This window comes from Odocoileus virginianus, chromosome 9 (assembly GCF_023699985.2).
Source record: "Odocoileus virginianus isolate 20LAN1187 ecotype Illinois chromosome 9, Ovbor_1.2, whole genome shotgun sequence".
NCBI lineage: Eukaryota > Metazoa > Chordata > Mammalia > Artiodactyla > Cervidae > Odocoileus > Odocoileus virginianus.
Window position 1 is genome coordinate 6,945,999 of NC_069682.1, and position 14,092 is coordinate 6,960,090.

Sequence of the window (14,092 nt, forward strand, 5' to 3'; positions counted from 1 at the left end):
GGCAAATAAAGGCAGCAGGGATTTATTGAATGCCAATTATGTATTGTTGCTTTTTTTTTTTTAAAGATGTGGATTAAAATGTAGAAGAGGCAAGAGATTATGAAGGAATGTAAACTGTACTAAAGGCGCTAACTTTGAAGGCCAACTTTGAAGGATAGCTTCCATCAGCCTACCCCATCCAAAAATATATGCCCTTTTGCTGCTTCCATTTGTTTTTGTTTTCGTTCTTTTTCTTTTTTTTTTTTTTTACTTCTTGCTCTTATCAGCTGTCTGAAATTCTGCCAGTTGGAGGTGAACTTGTAATAATGTGTATCCCTTTTGAAATAAAATGTGCCGCCTCTGAAAAGACTGAGTTTCTCTGAGTTAATTCAGGTTGCTTTCCTCTCCTCCTTCGTTATGTAAGGGAGATGAACTGCAGCAAGGGGACGGCTGTCCCAGTAGGAGGGGAAGGCAGGCAGGCACTTTTCAGTGAGAAGCCCTTTAGGCTCACAGTCTAGCATATCTGGGCTCCATCTTGGCTTTACCACTTGACTGTAGACAAATTACTAAATCTTTCTGAAATCATTAGCTCGGTACCTGACTTACAATAAGTACCAAATGAGTTGGTAACTGCGAGTATTGAGATGAGGGCATCTGAGCACTTGGAAAAAGGAGACATTAAGAAGTGATAGAAGGAAGCACAAAGAGAGGCCAGAGAGGATCAATGACACGTTTTTTTGACACTTCAAAATCCCTCTTTGAAGTAGTAGTTCTTCGTAGCCAGGAAATGAGGGAGGAAGTGGGCAAATAGGACATTTCCCTGTTGATTTTTTTTTTCCTATTGTCTTCATGCATTTCATGGTCCCATGTCCCTAGGATTTAGAACTAGTAAATACTTTGGGTTGAAAATGCATTTGTCTTTTTTTTTGCATTTTGTTCAGTTTTATGGGTTAGCCAGTGAATCTAACACTGTACATTAGAAAATGAATTTCAGATGGTAAAACAACTGGCTGGACTGTAAGCTTAATTAGCATATTCTGTTTTGAAAACTCTCAGACTATCTAAGCTGATCATGTCGATGAACTTTGCATTTTTCTGTTTTTGTGAAAGGTTATGAGATGTTCTCTGATGGAGGATGAAGGAGGTTGGATTTGGAATCAGGTTTCCCAGGCTCTGCTGTTTACTTGTCTATCCATGTGAAAATAACAACCACCAAACCTCTTTTATAAACAGCTCCCAGATGAAATGAAATAATTCAGGCCTTCCAAGCTGCCTAGACTTAAGCTACCCCATTCACTCATTCATTCATTCACTGTACACAAATTCCTTAAAATTCCCTGTAAAAGAAGCTAGTAGGACTAGATGACCCCCAGACCTCCAACTATGATATTTGAAATTTAATCTTAAAAAGTATTAAAGCTTGCTTAGGTCTTAGAAAGAAACATTCCTGATGATTTTCCTTCCCCTCACCCTCTTCCTGAGAATAAAGTCTTCAAAGTTGTGTGAAAAGCAAACCAACCAACAAAATCAACTTTGGCTTTTGGTATTTTAAAATGCCTTCTGCTTGTTACCAGTAAAGAAGTTTTTGGTTGCAAGTGATGGAAAGCTCAAACCTTACTATCTAATCAACAATTGGAAATCTGTAGGTTCATGGAACTGAGAAGTTCAAATGTATGGTCTGGCTTCAGGTAAAGCTTGATACAGTGGCTTGAAATATGTCAACAAGAATACATTTTTTCTCTAGCCCTGCCTTTCCCAGTGTTGGCAGCCTCCTGGGGCCATATACATCGGATCCTTGGCAGCTCCAGGCTTTCCCCTTAGGCAGTGACAATTCCACATATCACATTCCCATATTGCAGTGCTCAAGGGAAGATAGGTCACCTCTAGAAGCTCCTACACATGCACAGATGTATGATTCACTCTTTCTCATTTCTTTAAACTTGATCATATGTTCACTCCTAAACCTATTACAGGAAGATAGCAGGATATGTTGGTGAGGTTAGTCCTATTATAAGAGCTATAGGTAGGGTTAACCCCACTCAAACACATGACTGAGAATGGAGGATCGAGTTTGATCTGGAAGACAATTGGATACTGTTTGTTTGAGAAGGAAGGAACGGATGCTGGAGATTAGCTCATTTTTAGAGGATTTGGCATGCTGAAACTTGGGCATGTTTTATAAATTTATAAACTTGAAGCCGCTCTTTTTCTTTTCTTTTTTTTTAGCCAAAATTTCTATTTAAATTACCAAAACATCTTTAAAAGATTTTTTCTATTTGTCGACCCTCTCAAGTCTAGCCCAGGTTTTTCTGTCAACAGTAGTGATGCAAGTCAGGACACATCAGTACTACATCTTAACATGAGCCTATGGGATGTTAATAAAATATATAGAGTGCACATTCAGCTATCTGTAATCCTGTGAAGTCAGGCCAGATGTTTAATGCACCAGTTAGAAACTGTACCACATTGTTCTGAACAATTCCAAAGGGTATTGGAGAAATAATTAGATTATAGCAGGTCACAGACTGCCTTAGAATACTAAATGGTTTTAAAAATGCTAAATTAAACTGCTCTTCTGTTTTGATATTTGCCTTTTATTAGTCAATACTTAAGATGTACCTAAAAACAATCACATATCCCTTTTAAGTATATTTCCAAAACATACTGCACTGAAGTGAGATCTGTCATTACGGGACTTGAAACAGAAATCAAAGCAAAACATCAGGTGGTTATTTCCCTGCCTGCCTGCCTGTCTGCCCACCCTCTGATCCACCCTTATTTTCCCCAACATCCAAGTTAGACTCTTACTACAGTTTAGGCTAGGGATTGGAAGAAAGATGATTAAAAAAAAAAAAAAAACCTGAGAAAAAAGCACCCCTTTGACCTCCCAAGAAAGAGGAGGAATTGTGGTTAAGAATAGATTAGTACCTGGCCACAAGAGATGGACTGAGACTATTGTAGAACTGAGCCTGCTGATCCTTCCTCTCTTCCCTTTTCTGTGCTTCCGTGTCTGGCCATGCAGATGGTGCATGATCCAACTCCAGCTGATGTAGGCTGTCCTTGACCCCCGCCACTCTCCAACACCCTGTCACCCTTCTCACTTTGTTTTTATATAAAATGCAAAAAGAGACTTCTAAAATGGACCTTGTAAGAAGCAAACTTGGAGCAAGCAAAGAGTGAATTTTCCCTTGACACATAGCGTGTGGCCCTGGGAACAGAACATCAGTTCTTTCACTTAGACGATGGAGATATAAGACCCATCTCGTTTTGCTATTATGGACTTCAGTAAAGTGGGGCATTGTAAGGGTTCATTAAATCTGAGAAAGCACTTACTTATCAAGACAGAGTTGAAACTTGTGCATAGTTGCTTTTTATCTTCACAGTGATGAGTAGGGCCAGGATCATTTCAGAAGGTGCAATTCACTACTGTTAAATTAAGCTATGTTCTTTAACACTTTATCTTTGGGAAAGAAGCAATTTGAGCAATGCTTCTGTGTACTGTCCTGGAGGCTCAGACCTTAAGATAATAGTATCTAAGTCTTGTTCTGAGACTTAATTACAAAGCAAGGGACAAATTCCTTATTCTTAGAAATGACTTGAAACATAGCTTTGGAGGAATTGCTTACAGTTATTAAGAGCAGATCATTTCAGTTGCTCAGTCATGTTTGACTCTTTGTGACCTCATGGACTGCAGTACGCCAGGCTTTCCTGTCCATCACCGATTCCCGGAGCTTGCTCAAACTCATGTCCATCGAGTTGGTGATGCCATCCAGCCATCTCATCCTCTGTCATCCTCTTCTCCTCCTGCCTTCAGTTTTTCCCAGCATCAGGGTCTTTTCCAGTGAGTCAGTTCTCATTGACTGGGAGCAGATCAATAGTCAGTTCTCACTGACAAAGAGTAGGTCAATATACCTCTTATTATTGAGATATGTATTTACTAGTCATCATACATGTGGATTACCCTGGAGCCACATGATCCTCTTTATATAGCTCATTGTTAATATCCACCAAAGCTGTCAGAATTTGCCAACCAACTTATTGTTTCACTGTTTCTGGAGTATTGGTGCTAATTTTAGGTACCCAAATAGATTTCCCAAGAGGAGTGTTTCCTGAATCTTATTTCCAAACCATCTATGTATTTTCGTTGTGTTTGAAGTTACCTCTTTTAAGACTGTTATTTTCCTAAAGTCCAAGTTACTTGGGTACATAAATATGTTTGGTGCTTCCCAGGTGGGCGCAGTGGTAAAGAATCTGCCTGCCAATGGAGGAGACACAAGTTCTATCTCTGGGTGGGGAAGATCCCCTAGAGTGGTAGGAAATGGCAACTTGCTCTGGCATTCTTTCCTGGGAAGTCCCATGGACAGAGGAGCCTGGGGGGCTACAGTCGATGGGGTCAAAGAGTCAGACATGACTGAGTGACTGAGCATATAAACATGTTTAATGTTGAAAGAAACATATTTACGGTAGAATAAAAAACTTGAGGGCGTGGCTCAGATGGTAAAGAATCTGCCTGCAATGCGGGAGACTTGGGTTCAATTCCTGGGTCTGGAAGGCAGTGGCCACCCACTCCAGTATCCACGCTTGGAGAATTCCGTGGACAGAGGAACCTGGCGGATTACAGTCCATGGGGTCCCAAAGAATTGGACACAACTGAGCCACTTACACTTTGACTATACTCAAAAACTGTTTTATATTATACCTGCTTATAAATGACCATGGAAACTGTTCCTCCTTGGCACTGTCTGGGAGAAGCAGATGTGCTACAATTCATATTTTTTCCCTTAAGAATTGGCATGTATTGATTATCTGCAAATTTTTTAAGGAATGAAACATTATTAATCAATTAGATTTGGACTAAGTGAATGTTTTACAATACCATCTATTTAAATAAGTTAAAATTATCTTGGGAAATTATCTTGAATATAAATCTACTTATTTAATAAATTTCCTGACCATGATTCATGACAAATATGTTATAGATTAAACGGTGTCTATGGTCCCCTCTCTTTCACTTCCTTCATACTCTAAGTGATTAACCTCAAATTTGGGGAATTTAAAAACATTTATAATTGTTTCATTATTTAAGTTTTTATTCCTTTTGTTTGACATTTAAAATGTATTAGTGCTACAGATTTGTAGATACTTTCCTAGGTTTCATATGTGTGTTTAAAAATTAAGATCTAGAATTGATGAGTCTTGTTAAAAGTGCACAGATATTGCCAGTGTGTTTTAGTGGGTTTTTATCCTTAATAACTTGTTTTTTTAAATGAAGATAGAATTGATATGTGATTTAAAAAATTAGTAATTTTTGTTTGGGAGGTAGCTTTTTGGTGGTTTAATCCTCGTGTTTACACAGAAGCAATACAGAAGCTCTGTGAGTCACTTGCCAGGCAGCTCCTCTTTGTTTTCCTCAGTGGCCCAGGGAACAGACTTGTCACTCTGAAGTGCTCACCTGTAATTCTGTCTTCCCCTACTTCCCTGGGGCAAGTCTGAAATAAGCTTATCAGATCATGTCTTATTGACCAAAAGCAGAGCTTACTGGTTGACAAAAGAAGAGGAGAGAACAAGTAAAATGTAAATGACAGAGATTTGATGTAAAAAAAAAAATCTGGGTTAACGTTTTTAAATATTTTTTGAAAGTGAGACATACATCTTTTTAATATTTGCTTGATTTTTACTTTGTGTAAAATTTTGAGTGCAATAAAAGCTAACAGTTTTGTTTGTTACAGTTATATGTTCCTTGTAAGCAAATCTTTCTATCATATTTTTGAAAGAACTTAAAGTATGATACATCTTATGTGCTTTCAGTATAATTTCCTGATAGAAAATAGATATGGCTTTCAGACAGAAAGTAGACAGAGCTTTCTGATAGGAAGTAGAAATATTATAAATATTGAAATCAATTATTATAAATGTTAAATAATTATAAGGATATTTTATATCATATTTAGGCTTCGCTTTTAGCTCAGTTGGTAAAGAATCTGCCTGTAATGCAGGAGACCCACTCCAGTATTCTTGCCTGGAGAATTCCATGGACAGAGGAGCTTGGCAGGTTACAGTCCATGGGGTCACAAGAGTTGGGCACGGCTTAGTGACTAAACCACCACCATATTTATATCCTGTCTTCTTCACTAAACAAAAATAGTCTTAAGGAACTTTTAAATTGTATTTATTTCTTGTCTTCTTGATCATATAAAACAATATTACCATCTCCATTATAATGCAGCTGATTTTTATTAATTGCATAGCAGACGTAGGAACTTATTCTGGGTACTCTGAAGGTGGTATGTGCTGTAAGTCTGATCACTTTGATTCATTCTTTGTTTCCAGACTCTTTAACCATCCTTCTAAAGTTGCTCTATCTACTAATACACATAGATGGGTCAAAACCATCTCCTGACTACTAGATACTGGCTCCTAAGCAATCCCAGAGAACAAAGAAATCTGACCTTGGTCCATGATTCAGAAAGTCAGGTGAAATGTAGCCAATGCACTCTGGGCTACAAAGAGAGAAAGAGAGAAGTCACTTAGTCGTGTCCGACTCTTTGCAACCCCATGGGTTGTAGCCTACCAGGCTCCTACATCCATGGGATTTTCCAGGCAAGAACACTGGAGTGGGTTGCCATTTCCTTCTCCAGGGGATCTTCCTGACCCAGGGATCGAACTCAGGTCTCCCGCCTTGCAGACAGCCGCTTTACCCTCTGAGCCACCAGGAGGAGTACAAAACTATATTTGAAATGAGACTGATGGCAACTAAGGAGGGAAAGGTTTGGAAGAGACTTTACGGAAAGAACTAGAGCTGCTAAATAGCAACAGTTTGAGGGAAAGAGAGCCACGATAGGTAGATTTTGAAGTTTTTACCAGTTAGTATGGTGGTAAGTGCAAGCAAGAATAATAGAAGAAATTCCTGAAGCATATCATGAATTCATCCTCAGTCATTCTTGTTATGAGTTTTGGGGAAGGATAGAAGAGGTTGCTGAAATAGAGACCAGTGAGGAAGAAAAGAGAAGCTCCTAGACTTGAGGAAACTAATAGTATCAGTGTAATGACACTAGTGATATGGTGATAATGGTGATATTATGAAAAGACTGATGGAAAGCTAAGTGGAGACTAAAATCCTAAAATTTGATTGCAGAGGAGGGGAAAAGGTATTCAGATACAGAGATACATTACTAACTTAGGCTTTTAAGGAACATGACCTTGCTCAGCTCATACCCTTCTTCAGCTTTTCGAGGAAAGACTGTTGAGGCTTTTCTAAAGCTTCTTGTAAGTTTACAGTAGAGTCCCTGGGATTCTCAAGTTATTGTCTGTCTACATTCAGGAGTGTAATCCCTTCAATAGGAAGGGTCTTCTCTACATGGAAAGGAAACCACCTGCTTTAGGATGGTGAAAGCCGACATATGCTGAGAAAGTTTGAATGCCTAACTAAGCCATGCCCATTAAATGGAGTTATGTGCATGAGCCTGGAAGACACAATAAATCATCCACTTGTCCATTAGGAATATGGGGCAGCTCTCAGAGCCTTCTGGTTTGTATCTAGATTAACATCTAGTAATCTTAGTAGAGACAATGAAGTCATTAAAAATATGAAACCAGAATATATAGGTTTTAGAACATGGAATGAAAGTACTGTGTCATTAAGAGTTCATTATAATTTGTGTCAGAAAGTACAGGAAATAAAGCATTCAGAAAAAAGTTATACCAGTTCAGAATGTATCATCTACCATGTTGTGTGCCAGAATCCTAACAGGCGTTTCTGGTTACACTTCGCTCTTCTGAACCTCATTCCTGCCTTTGACTTATCCTGTATGAACAACATCCTTCATTAGTAAACAAATGAACACACTTCTGCACTCAGCAGTTAAAGAAAGCCACTAATTCACCTGTAAGTCTCAAGGATTGATTTTGGTGGAATTATGCCTCAATTGTTTTTTTTTTTTTTTTTGCCTCAATATCTCTAAAATGGGATGCTTACAATCTTTTATAAAAATAAATGAATGTTGTTTAGGAGGAGACAGAATGACTCAGAAGCCTTACTGTTAGGAACCATTTATGCATGTTTTAATTGAATTATGCACTTTAATGGTGGTAAGAATTGACCACCATTGCCTGTTTTCATCAGACCTGTTGCAGCCAAGTGTTACCATTCACTTTATAATTTACAATCATTAAATGACACTGTAAAGTTTTTGTAGAAAGTTAGAAAAGAATGTTAATAACAAGAGGAAAATAAAAATGAATTCCCAGTATTCGGTGTCAATAGAAGGTAGTATAAATCTTTTAAGATTTTTATAACATGTCTATATGCAAACAAAATTAAGATAATATGTATTATACTTATTGCTTTTATTTTAATTACTGTAAATTATTTCACTTAAGAAAATTGTCAAATTGTCTCTGCATTATCAAATATGCCTGGATAGCATCAGTTATAATGGGAGTATAGTATGCCATTGTTTGCACAGATAGCAGTCACTGTAACTAGTCTGTCTCTTTAGGCATTTGTGTGTTCTTCAATTTTTTAAGATTATAATCAAAATTATGATGAAAATCCTTTTAAATAAATCTTTGTGCTGAAATTTATTAAGATAACTTCTTTGAGGTAAAACTGATGCTTCATAGAGCTGACATTTTTTTAATTAATTTGCTGTAATCACAAGATTGCATGCCAGAAAGGATGTATTCTCCCAACCCCTGCATCCTTGACAAGTCTGGGTGATTAATCTTCATCTTAATAGGAGGTAAAATTGGTCTTGATATTGTTTAAATTAGTATACGTAGAAGGGAGCACATTTTCTTTCTTTTTGAGCCATAAGGCATTTTCTTTTATTTCATTTCCTCCTTCCTTCCTCTTTATTTATTTTTTTCTTTTTGGGTAATTTTGTCCACATAAGGATGTCTCTATCATCCTCTTTTTTTTCGGCGAGGGTGGGATGATCTGAGATTACAGCATTGAAACATGTATATTATCAAGTGTGAAACAGATCACCAGCCCAGGTGATCTGGATGCATGAGACAAGTGCTCGGGGCTGGTGCACTGGGAAGACCCAGAGGGATGGGATGGGGAGGGAAGTGGGAGGGGGGATCAGGATGGGGAACACATGTAAATCCATGGCTGATTCATGTCAATGTATGGCAAAAAACACTACAATATTGTAAAGTAATTAGCCTCCAACTAATAAAAATAATTGGGGGAAAAAAAAAAAAGAAAAGTTAAACAAAGGGAAGTACAGAGAGCAAGTAAACAGAATATGCAAAACCTAAAATTAACAAAGGTTTAATTTTCCTGGTGGCTCAGACAGAAAAGGAGTCTGCCTTAATTATTTATTGTTTTAGATCCTTAAAATAGAGTATAAGTATATATATATTCTTATAATATACACTATATACATATTGTTATATAATATAAAGTTGAAATATCATTTTCTCTCTAATCCACTTAGCTCTTTTCCTTCCCCAGAAGCATCCACTGTCATGACTTTGGTGGTGTATTTTCAGTCTATGTTTTCTTATTCATTTAATTAAAATTAGGGTCAGCTGTTAGCCATAAAAAATTAAAAATAACAGTGACTTAACATGAAGTTAACTTCTCACTTCTGAAAAAGTCCAGGTACATAGTCCAGAGTGGGCATGGCCCTCCACTCAATGATCTGTGATTCTCTTAAAAAGCTGGAAATAGAACTGCCATATGACCCAGCAATCCCACTTCTGGGCATACACACCGAGGAAACCAGATCTGAAAGAGACATGTGCACCCCACTGTTCATCGCAGCACTGTTTATAATAGCCAGGACATGGAAGCAACCTAGATGCCCATCAGCAGACGAATGGATGAGGAAGCTGTGGTACATATACACCATGGAATATTACTCAGCCATTAAAAAGAATTCATTTGAATCAGTTCTAATGATGGATGAAACTGGAGCCCATTATACAGAGCAAAGTAAGCCAGAAAGATAAAGACCATTACAGTATACTAACACATATATATGGAATTTAGAAAGATGGTAACAATAATCCTATATGCAAAACAGAAAAAGAGACTCAGATGTATAGAACAGACTTGTGGACTCTGGGAGAAGGCGAGGGTGGGATGTTTCAAGAGAACAGCATCGAAACATGTATATTATCTAGGGTGAAACAGATCACCGGCCCAGGTTGGATGCATGAGACAAGTGCTCGGGTCTGGTGCACTGGGAAGACCCAGAGGGATGGGATGGGGAGGGAGGTGGGAGGGGGGACCGGGATGGGGAATACATGTAAATCCATGGCTAATTCATTTCAATGTATGACAAAAACCACTGCAATGATGTAAAGTAATTAGCCTCCAACTAATAAAAATAAATGGAAAAAAAAATGATCTGTGATTCTTCTAGTTTATTGTCTTATATTGGGTGGCTTTGATCTCATAATTCAAAATAATGACATCCTCATTCCAGAAAGGACAGAAAAAGGTATTAAAAAGTATTAACAATTACCTACCTGTTATAAAAATTAATACTTATTTTAATGAAAATTAATCAGGAAGCAACAGTTTGAACTGGACATGGAACAACAAACTGGTTCCAAATAGGAAAAGGAGTACGTCAAGACTGTATATTGTCACCCTGCTTATTTAACTTATATGCAGAGTACATCATGAGAAACACTGGGCTGGAAGAAGCACAAGCTGGAATCAAGATTGCCGGGAGAAATATCAATAACCTCAGATATGCAGATGACACCACCCTTATGGCAAAAAGTGAAGAGGAACTAAAAAGCCTCTTGATGAAAGTGAAAGAGGAGAGTGCAAAAGTTGGCTTAAAACTCAACGTTCATAAAACTAAGATCATGGCATCCAGTCCCATCACTTCATGGGAAATAGGTGGGGAAACAGTGGAAACAGTATCAGATTTTATTTTTGGGGGCTCCAAAATCACTGCAGATGGTGATTGCAGCCATGAAATTAAAAGACACTTACTCCTTGGAAGGAAAGTTATGACCAACCTAGACAGCATATTAAAAAGCAGAGACATTACTTTGCCAACAAAGGTCTGTCTAGTGAAGGCTATGGTTTTTCCAGTGGTCATGTATGGATGTGAGAGTTGGACTGTGAAGAAAGCTGATCGCCGAAAAATTGATGCTTTTGACTGTGGTGTTGGAGAAGACTCTTGAGAGTCCCTTGTACTGCAAGGAGATTCCAACCAGTCCATCTTAAAGGAAATCAGTCCTGGGTGTTCATTGGAAGACCTGATGCTGAAGGTGATACTCCAATACTTTGGCCACCTGATGTGAAGAGTTGACTCATTGGAAAAGATCCTAATGCTGGGAGGGACTGGGGGCAGGAGGAGAAGGGGACAACAGAGGATGAGATGGTTGGATGGCATCACTGACTCAATGGACATGAGTTTGACTAAACTCTGGGAGTTGGTGATGGATAGGGAGACCTGGCATGCTGCGATTCATGGGGTTGCAAAGAGTCGGACATGACTGAGCGAACTGAACTGAACTGAACTGAATCAGTAATAAGCTGCAATATTGCATTCAGTTGTCCCCCTGGACAAACAAGAGTGCAAGGAATATTCATTTACATATCTCCTCTTCTAGGTGGGTGAGCTTGCCTGGCTTATGTACCTCGAAATGGAATTTCTGGGTCTTAGGGGATGGCTCTCTATACACAATACTATACTAGATATTGTGAAATTCTTCTCCTTATTAGGGTACTTTCAGCTTCAAATAGCAGACAATGGATTTCAAAGCGGCTTAAATAAAGAAATTTATTACCTCACATATCAAGAATTCCAGAAGTAGGGATGCTCTAGGCTTGACTTTTTCATTGATTGTGTCTTGCTCTCTCCTCTTGGCTGCAAAGAATCAAGTGCAGACAAAACAATGGCCAAAGTCATTGTATCTTTTTATTTCCTTTGAAGAGCAGGGAAACTTCCTAAAATAGCTTTCTTTCATGTCTTATTGGCTAGAACTGAATCACATGTCAGTGTCTAAATTGATAACTTACAAGATAAGACCATGATGACTGGGTCGGGGAAAGGGCCAGTTATCCTCGAAGAACATTATCAGGAGGAAGGAGATACCGGCACAAAATATGCTGTTAGGACGGAAGGCGGGGATGGTGGATGACAAGTAGGCAGTAAGTAGTGTCTGCTTTATTTCTAAAGAGGCTGCTACATTCCCATCAGTAGCAAATGAGTCCTTGATTATCAGAGCTTTTGTTTGTTTTTGGGAATCTAATGAGCATGAAAAAATACTTTTTATTGTATTCCTTAGCATTTTTCTGCTTCTGGTGGGTTGCTTACCTTTCCAGACATTTATAGGCCTTCTGGGTTTTCTCTTCTGCGAAAAGCCTTATTTATGTTTTTGCCTAGTATCCTCTAGAATCATATGCGTTTTTCTTATTGATTTGTAACAGTTTCAAAAGTATATTCTGAATAATAATTGTCTCTAAAGTTGTGTTAGAAATGCTTTCTGCCAATAAATGGCTTGTCTTTTTACTTTTACTTTTTTTTTTTTTTTTAAGGCAGATAGAGGCTTGTCTTTTATTGAATGAGTGATCTATGCAGTTGCCGAGGCCACTATGTACAGAGAGGAGGGGGAGAACTTTATTTCTTGGTCTCTTCCTCCTTGGACAGAGTCTTGATGATTTCCTCCTTCTTGGCCTGGGGCCGCTCTTCCCGGCGCTTGCAGGCTTGCTTGGTCTTAGACCTGCGGGCCTCAGCCTGGTCCCCAGGAGCTTCTTGCGAGCCTTGTCTGCTTTCAGCTTGTGGATATGTTCCATGAGAATCCGTTTGTTTTTGAACACGTTAGCCTTCACCTTCAGGTACAGGCTGTGATACATGTGGCGGTCAATCTTCTTAGATTCACAGTATCGTCTGAGCAGCCGGCGCAGAATTCTCATCCTCCTCATCCAGGTTACCTTCTCAGGCATTCGAGCATTGGCAGTACCCTTTCGCTTACCTACACCCATATGCCTGCCCTTCCGTCGAGCCAAGGTGTTTTTCTGGCATCGAGCCTGGGAATGGACAGTCACAGGCTTCCGGATGATTAGCCCATCTTTGATCAGCTTCCGGATCTGCTGGCGGGAGTTGGCATTGGCGATTTCATTAGTCTCATTGGGGTCCAACCAGACCTTCTTTTTGCCACAGTGAAGGACGCTGGAGGCAAGCCTCTTCTGAAGCCTGAGCATACTCATGGCCGCAGCCGCAGCGGCGAAAGGAAAGCTTACTTTTAATTTAAAAAAGAAGTTTCTATAACTTAAAGGTTTGTATTTTTTATGTCTAGTCCAAAAATTATCTTCTACGTGAAGGTCATACAAATATTATTCTATTCTTTTTCTTACTGAATGTTAAGTGACTAGCAACTTTTTGTATATGTATACTAGTAATTTTTTAAAGTAATGTGAGTACTCTTCGTTAGAATCTGTAAGATCAAAACTGCTTTTATGATGGTATTAAATGTTGTCTTTTTCACTCAATATTTTATACATGTAAAGTGGAATCTTTCAGAGGCTGTATGGCCTGTAATCTCACAGCAAATTGAAAATATCAAAGCAGAGATGGGACCCAGTTGTCCCTTCTTATATTGAACATTAAAGTGATTTGTGAGACTAACAGTGATATTTTTCTGAATAAGTTTTTTTGTTTGTTTGTTGGAGATGACTTTTTTCCTCACAAGATATTTATGTAGATGTATTTGTGATTTATTCTTTAAAATATTGAATTTATAAGTATTTTTAAAAATTCCATTTTAATTTCTAATGTATTAAAGCATTGAGAAATATAATCCACATAAATGAAAGCTCTTTGGAATTCTCAATAATTTTTAAGAATCTAAAGGAGTCCTGAAACCAAAAATCTGCGAAAGTTTGCTGTACATGAACAGTAATTTTTAGTTCAGAAATTCTCTTGCCTCGTAGCTATGTATCCAAAATTAGAACCTTTATTTCATTGTCCTTGGAAAATATGATTTGGAAAACAATTCTGTTCCCATATACATTGTGTATTAGCTAGAGTAAAGATTAATTAACTTAAATTTTTATCACCCATCAACTGCAATCATCCATTAGCCCAATGGGTACCATAAGAGAATAGAAAAAGTGTGAAATTTAGTGTCGGACTGG

The 14,092-nt window shown here is 38.2% G+C and overlaps 1 protein-coding gene and 1 pseudogene across 4 annotated transcripts in view; one reads left to right on the forward strand and one right to left on the reverse strand.

The window, feature by feature from the left end:
- Nucleotides 1-14,092, forward strand: part of MACROD2 (mono-ADP ribosylhydrolase 2) — a 2,170,814-nt gene that overhangs the window by 350,172 nt on the left and 1,806,550 nt on the right. The window lies entirely within an intron of this gene.
- Nucleotides 12,556-13,174, reverse strand: LOC110147346 (large ribosomal subunit protein eL19-like; annotated as a pseudogene).